Here is a 7,772-nt window from a genome sequence, read left to right as displayed (position 1 = left end):
GAACACATTCCAGGAAACCCAAGACAAGAAGTCCATGATAAGACCCCATCATTGGGGTCCCAATCCAGCAAAACACTAAACTATATAATCCTCTTTTCCCTATTTTGTCTCCTCCCCAAATGGGAACAACCACATGCTTATGAGCAAAGCAGAGTTGCAAATGCCATCTGAATCAAGGGCCCGAAGGAGCTACTCACTGTAAAGAAAACCAGATGGGAGAACAGAAGCTTCCATCACACTGAACGAAAAATATGGAACATTCAACTTCTTACAGGAAAAAAAAAAAAGCCAAAACTAAACCCAAACAACTCTATTAATGAAATAATTATAGAACTCCTGTTGTATATTGTGTTTTCAGGCTGTTTGTTTCTCCAAGTTGAAGCTGAAGAGGCAGTACTTAAAATGCATCAGTTACAAGGGTTTCTAAATATAGCTGAACTTTTAAACACTTTCAGAGCAGAGCTGATCTCAGGACACTTCTTCAGGGACTGATTAATAGACTATGCATCAGTTATAAGAATATAGATCAGAAGATTTCAAGAAAGGCTATCAGCCACTCTCAGAGCATTCTAATGTGCTCAGACCTTCAGGGAGTTCAGATGTCAGAAACCACAGATGCAGGCACTGACATTCCTGCAACACAAACCATCTGAACGAAAACTCCAGTCCTTTTTTTTTGCCCCTCTTACAGACATTCTCAGCTGTATTTTGTCTGTCACCAAATTAATTCTGCAGCATTTTTGTTGCATCCCAGTTACCATTCTTCTGGCTTGCTCACTCTATACTCATTTCTTTTCTGTATTCACCCTTGTCTTTCTGTCCCCCCCTCTTGAACTTCGAGTCCTCAGCACATTACATAGCCCCACTTAGTTTCTAAAAAACCTCTTGAAAATTCTCATAATAATGAGTCTTTCAGAGCTCTTTAGCCTTACTAGCCATAAAACAGGACAAACGCAGGACTAGAGCCTGGAGAAGATCTTTATGATCTGAGGGTTTGGTTTTGTTTTGGGTTTGTGCTTTTCAGTCTTTTTTGGGGGGTGTTTATTTGTTTGTTTGTGGTTTAATAATAAAATTACTCTAGAGCTCTGGCTGAGTTCTGCTTCCAGTACTTTCAGTTATACACGACATACAAACTCATTGTATCCATTTTGCCAACAAATGTTAAAAGCTCTCTGATCACACTTATTCTTGCATCATCCTGCATCGTCTACCCTAGATCTTACAGGGCTTTTTAAGGAAACATGACTGGAGATGAATTCTCCCCCAAACACGTACCAGTCCTCTGTTAAGCAGTAGCACAATTTCAAGGCTTCACAGAGCTGTTTAATAGAGGAAAATCAGTATTCACAAATTCAGGTATACCTTGATTAATTTTTTCCCCTACAAACTTTGCCAAAAATAAGTTAGGTATGGGATATATACTTCTATGAATCTTTACTTGTATTTTTAACAAAACAAACAAACAACAAAACAAACGTAAACCAAACCCCACAAAACAACAACATAGCAAGACAAACAAACCAAAAAAATCCCATTAAAAATTTGCTGAGGCATTTGTCCAGACTTTGGAACATGAACAGGAAGACCAAGGCCACAACACACCACCCCAAATTACACTGAAATCTAAAATAATCACTAAACCCAAAGGTCTAAATGCTAAAAGCAAACAAAGAGAATATTCCCCAGAGTGTGCTTCCCACTACTGCTCAGGCCTAGAGTTTATCTGGAGGAGCATCTCCAGAGGACTCTGGAAGAGCATCAGACAGGGGATCAGAAAAAGGGGGCATGCAGGACACATGGTGGAGCTTGTATTTAAAGTGAAGATATGAAAAACACTGCTAGCAGTCTGAAAACTGAAGTGATTTACCATTTTTGTCCTAGAAACCAAGTGCTACATGTGTTCCAAGTGAGGAAAAGTGAAATAAAAACAGGTATTTCAAGGAATACTATGTAACTGAGCAGGTATTGATAAGAGACTCCTTTTTTTTGTTTGTTTGGTATGTTTTCATTTAGTATTTCTAACTCTTACATACTTTCTTTCGCATTTGGGACATCTACCTAGCAGCCACAAGTTTCAGCCCCCACCCCTTTTTCCCCTTTACAGCTCTTCCAAATTCCATGTAGTGCCTCTTTATTTCCCCTCTGTTCCTGCTGCCATAAACAACAAGCCCAAACTTAGTGCAAATCTCTGAACTATTTATGCAGCACTGAGTTGAGTAACTGTAAATGGCTGGGAATAGACCTCACTGGCACTGGAGCAGCACAGGAAATAAAAGGACCTGTCTCCACATCCTGCTTGTTTGCTGTTCTGTTTGCTCTGGCTTTTCCAAAGAAACAAGATTTCACAGTCCACCCTAGGAACTCACATGCCAAAGTTAAATGAGAAAGTTTGGTACGTTACTTTCAAGCCATATATTGTAACTCCTAACTATTTCAAATTCTTCAAACTGCATTATTTCCCTGAAAAATGAGGAAAAAAATTTGGTGGCAACCCAAGAGCTGCAGAGTATTTATGCTCTATTTTTAAGTTGAATCTGTAATATTCAATACTGAATAGAAATCCTTTTGGAAAGATGAAATATCAGCAGGAGAGGCAGAAAGATATAGAATAGCCAATATTCTTCCAACTCAGCAAAGAGAACTCTTTAATGCAGGCTTACGAAATTGTTCTTAAGTGAAATGTTTGTAATTCAGAGAAAATAAGGTAAAAGATATAGCAAAGCTCTGCTTCAGAAAGAGATGTTAAGGACAGGGTTTTCTGAGGACAAAGTGTTATCCTGAGTGGGAACCCACTGGTTACTTCCAGGTGAGATGCTCTGTGCATGTGACACGTGATGCCAGGCCAAGCTCTGGGTGGGTAATCAATCACCTGGCCCTAATTAATAACACCCCACTGAAGCTTCACTGGTGTCTTTCCACCAGACCTTCCTCCAGCGCCTGTTCACAGAACTCTGCTGGTTATCTTGGATCATTCTCCAAGGGTTTGCACTGAAAATAAAAATTTCTCTGGGTACTCTTCCCCTCTGCAATTAATGATCTGTGTGCTAGTAGTGAGCTAGTAGTAAGAGGAAGAGATACAGCTGTCTTAGAAATTTAGGGTTAATTTGTCACCATCTAACACAGGCCATCCTTCTAACATTAATGTGTAAAAACATGGGCACAAGCACTTAGAAACTGAACACCAGCACACTAAGCTATGGTGCCAATAACTATTCCCAAAGTACTGCAATAAAAGGTTCATCCTGGTGAGTGCTTCACTTTCTGACCTTTAAGATGAGCTTTGCAGAGACTGTTTTTATTACAAAATAATTTATTTTCTTTACTTCTTTCTCTCCTAGAGGCATATATCTTTGAAAGAGAAAAGCAAGAGTGCTGTCCATGCATCAGCAAGCTCAGAAAGCCCCCTTGTAACAGTTTTAAGACAGTGTAAACATATCTTTGTGGAATGAGCTTGTTCTGGTTTGCACAACTTTTGTCCAGCATCTGTTAAACATCCCTTATAATATTTTAAGGGCTCTGTAGACTTAGCCCATGACCTTCATTTTCTGCTCTGATCTGTGCATTTCAAGAGAGGTAATTTTTTTTTTATTTTAATTTAATCAGAGTCTTTCCTGATTCTCTGTTCGCTCTTGAGACCGTCCCTCCTACAATTAGTTGAAGGTTGCCTATTTCTTTGTATCAATTCACTTCGCATGGGAAGGAATCTCCATTTTTGCCAAGGACAAAAAAAAAAATTTAAAACATTCTGACATTGTATTTTGCTAATGATCTTGAGCTTAAGTCTTTTTCCCCTCTACTACAAGTCCAATTTTAAATAACTGTAGGACCAGCCTACCACAGCTAAATTCCTTTGAAATACAGTATGACTTAATCACTGGAGGATATTTTTCTGTGTCAACCAGCATTCTTCTTCCACAGTGGAACTCTGCTTGATTTGCTTTTTTTGCCTCTCAAAATGACAGGAATTGTGTGGTTTCCAGTGAATGTACTTCATGGTTTTCCAGTTTTCCCTAGCCTTTTGATAACTTGTCTTTGATTTCACAGAACAAATCTCAGTTTGACACTATATATAAGATCATTTTTTTTTTCACCCTTCTTATAAGCTCTCCCAGGACCCCATTCCCTTCTCATCCTTTTCTGTAACAAAACTCCTGCTGACTGCAATGAAAGAAGTTGGCAATTCTGCCTAATGTTGGTTCTTAAGACATACAAAGTCTAATTATGACTGAATAGAAGAATTTAAACCTTCAGTTAAACCTTCTCAGAAATTCTCTGGGAAGTATCTTTGATATCCAGCAAAAGTCTTGTTTATACTGGAACATTACAAAACTTGGATGTTGGCCAGAGATTTCAGGCTGTGGACCAGAACCATTGGGATTCAGGTCCTTAAATAATAAGGAAATTTTTCAGTATGTCATCCTGGGGTGCAGCCCAGCCTCCCTCAGTGGAGGGGCCTGCACAGGTTTTATCATCATTCCTAGAAATTATTTAGTTGGAAACAATATCCTACCGAGATCAGTGGAAATTGCACATCCAAATAAATTTAAGAATATGAAACTAAAGTTTTAACTTTTGAATTCCAAGAAATAACAAGACATTTCACGATAAAAATTAATTTCTCGGCATCTTTAATATGTATGACAAACGCTTTTTAGCATCCATAAACAAATCACATTTTCCTAATTAACCACAACTACTTCTCCAAATCTTGTGTTTAATGAGCACTAGCCTCTTTATTTCAAACACTGATAAAAGATTAATGTTTTGACAAGCATAAGCCATAGATACGTCAAAATGAAGAATGTGCTGTACTTCGACATTTTTGCTTCATTTCTTACTGAGCACTTCAGACTTTATGAATAAATAAACTGGAAAATTGAGCAACTTGCTCTAGTGAAGTTTTGAGACATACCTATGAATAATCTATTTCTATTAAACCCCATTATTTTAAATTGAACAATTGCCATGCTCTATTTCATAGTCACATGTGAACAAGGCTTGCAACAACCCAACCATCAACACCAAGTCCACCACTAAACCGTGACCCTAAACACCACATCTACACACTTTTGGAACACTTCCAGGGATGGTGATTTACCACTTCCCTCGGCAGCCTGTTTCAATGCTTGGCCATCCTTTCAGTGAAGAAATTTTACCTAATATCTCATCTAGTCGCCTCCTAAAATACATGATTTATTCACCATCTCCAGTGCTCTAACTTCCTCAGCACCTCCACAATTATTGATCTGCCATGAGGAGACAAACATCTCACATCTGAAGCAATGCCTTAACCAACACATTTTTGTTTGTACATTTAAAAAGAAATTTTCTCCATAATCAAGTTTACTCTCTGCTAAGCCCAACTTGACAGGTTCAATAGTGGAGGAAACACCTAAAGGTCATGGTATGGTTTTCTTGGGCATTAATTTGACTTTCAGAATCAAAAGGACGTTCATCTCTAGATCTTTGAGCAAACACTGAATATAGCTTTAATCTGTACTTCAATTTTGTAGGAAGACAGATCAAAGCCTCTCAGCTGGCTTTTTTTTTTTTTCCCCACATTTCCTAGATGCCAGCTAAAAAATCACGACAAACTTTAAACTATCTGGGATAACTTCTGTACCTCAAAATGCCCAGTTTCTAGAACAAGTCTTAGTTTCTGGTTGAGAGGGGCACGCACATGTTTGTTTTCTTGAAGTATCTCCCAGTTTGGCACTGACTGATGTGGAACACCCACAACACTGGCATCCTCTTGAGCCTCCTGTTGAGCAGAGCCCAAATTAGGACAGCCTAAATTAGGACAGCAGCCTTTAGAGCTTTTGTACCACTTCAGTCAGACAGAAACCTCACTGGCTGAGACTCACAGAGATTTCAGCAGAGCCAGGACATTTATCTTAGTTACTTGTGGGGGAGGCAAAAAAAAGAAAGAGATAGCTTGGAATAGAGCTGCCTAATAGAGTGAGTTTTGAAAGCCTGTAACCAATATGTTAACGATGTGGTACTCCTGCCAATCTGAGGGTTTTTTTAAATTCAATTCTCTTATTAACTTGAAGAGGTTCTCCACACCTTACACAGCACTGAAGCATTGGCTTGTAAGATTAGGATCAGAAGTAGACTTTTGTATCCATGTAGGTGCTGAAATGATGACAAATTTCAGATTTCTTTGCTTAATGCAGATTATAAATATTTGTTTTATTTATAAAATCTTGTGTTCTAGTTAACTGCTTACGTTAATAGGCACAAAAAAGTGCTTTTCATTTTTTTGTGGCTGCTCATAAGTTTCTGGTATGGGAAAAATCCAGGCTGAGAAATCAAAACTGTTGGTAATTTCCAGGAAAACTGAAAAAATACAGATGTCTGTGGCCCAGTCCCCTTCAAAGTGTTCTTTAAAAATGTGTTGCACTCCCTAAAATTAGACCTAAATTTTGCAGACACCAAATTTTAGCGTGGGATTCATATCACCTAACTTTAGACTTCTGTGATGTAACCATCTATGTCTGATCTAATTATAGACTCCCTTTATAGATAATGGGACGAAAAAACACATTTTTGCTGAACTATTTTAGTAATCCATCTTCAGATAAGATAAAACACCCCTGAAAGTGTCCACTTCTACCCTACCCTCTGTGAGAGGAGCTGTGATGACTGCCTTAGATGTAGGCACAGGGACATGGATATCTAAAATATCCAGCACAAACTCTTTTTTATCCAGGAAATGCTGGTACGAGTTTTGGCTATAGCGCTGAAGTAGTTATGCACTTAAATAAAAACAGTAGTTAGAACAGTTTGCACAATTGCAGCAATAATTCCAGAGTCACAGGCCTTTTTCATTTCAGGGAATACACAAACCTGCAAACTAGCAATAGGCCACATTCACACCTATACATATATGCCTATTTAAATGTATATACAGGCAGAGATGGGGAGAAAGAGGGCACGTGGTACAAATTATCTCTCTGTTGCCAACATATAATGCAAGTTACAGAAGTCATAAACCCCTGTGTCTGCAGTTCTCATTGAAATATATATGTCACACTGTCCTCTTTGGAGTGTAAGAAATTGGATGCTTCAGAAAAGCCAACGGAACAACAATGAAGGAGCATTTTTAATTTCAGAATGATAGTAATATGGTAGAATTACACTTAAAACAGTTGTGATGTGAAGGAAGAAAGCCTTGAAAAGAGTGTCACTTAGAAGAGTTCATGAGGGAAACACTAAGTGCTTTTTAGCCTAATTTGACTGGAGACTGGATTTAAAAATGCATATAAGTATTAGCTTTGGTGCTGAGCTTTACAGCACCCAAGTCTTTTCATAGCTTAGACCTAAACAAATTATTTAGAAATAGTTCAATTAATTAATTTCCAGCAGTACTTCCCAGTACACTGTGTTCTGCAATGGAAACACAGTCTGTTTAATTTGAAAAGCACTCAAAAAAAGAGAGAAAGGGTATTTGGAGCTGAGGAAACCTTCCACACAAGTAAAGTGTCTTCTTTGAAATTATTACTGAAAAAGAAACATGAAATAAAACCTCTTTAGAGTAAACACTACTATTTCAGGGCATTTAATTCAGTTGGATTTCACAGGGAACCATCAGCAATTCAGTACAATTATGTGGTAAACACAAATGAACAAGAACTGACATTTTTCTTCCTCTTGCAATCTCTGCGAATACAGATTAAAGAATGGGACAATGGCTTAAGAAGTGCTTCTTTTTAATCTTTGAGTATATGCAGAGAGAGTATTCAACTCCCTTTTTCTAAAAAAGATAGATG

This window comes from Empidonax traillii, unplaced genomic scaffold, assembly GCF_003031625.1.
Source record: "Empidonax traillii isolate 1590-97213 ecotype Southwest subspecies unplaced genomic scaffold, ASM303162v1 scaffold606:size387135, whole genome shotgun sequence".
NCBI classification, from domain to species: domain Eukaryota; kingdom Metazoa; phylum Chordata; class Aves; order Passeriformes; family Tyrannidae; genus Empidonax; species Empidonax traillii.
This window is presented reverse-complemented; position numbering follows the sequence as displayed.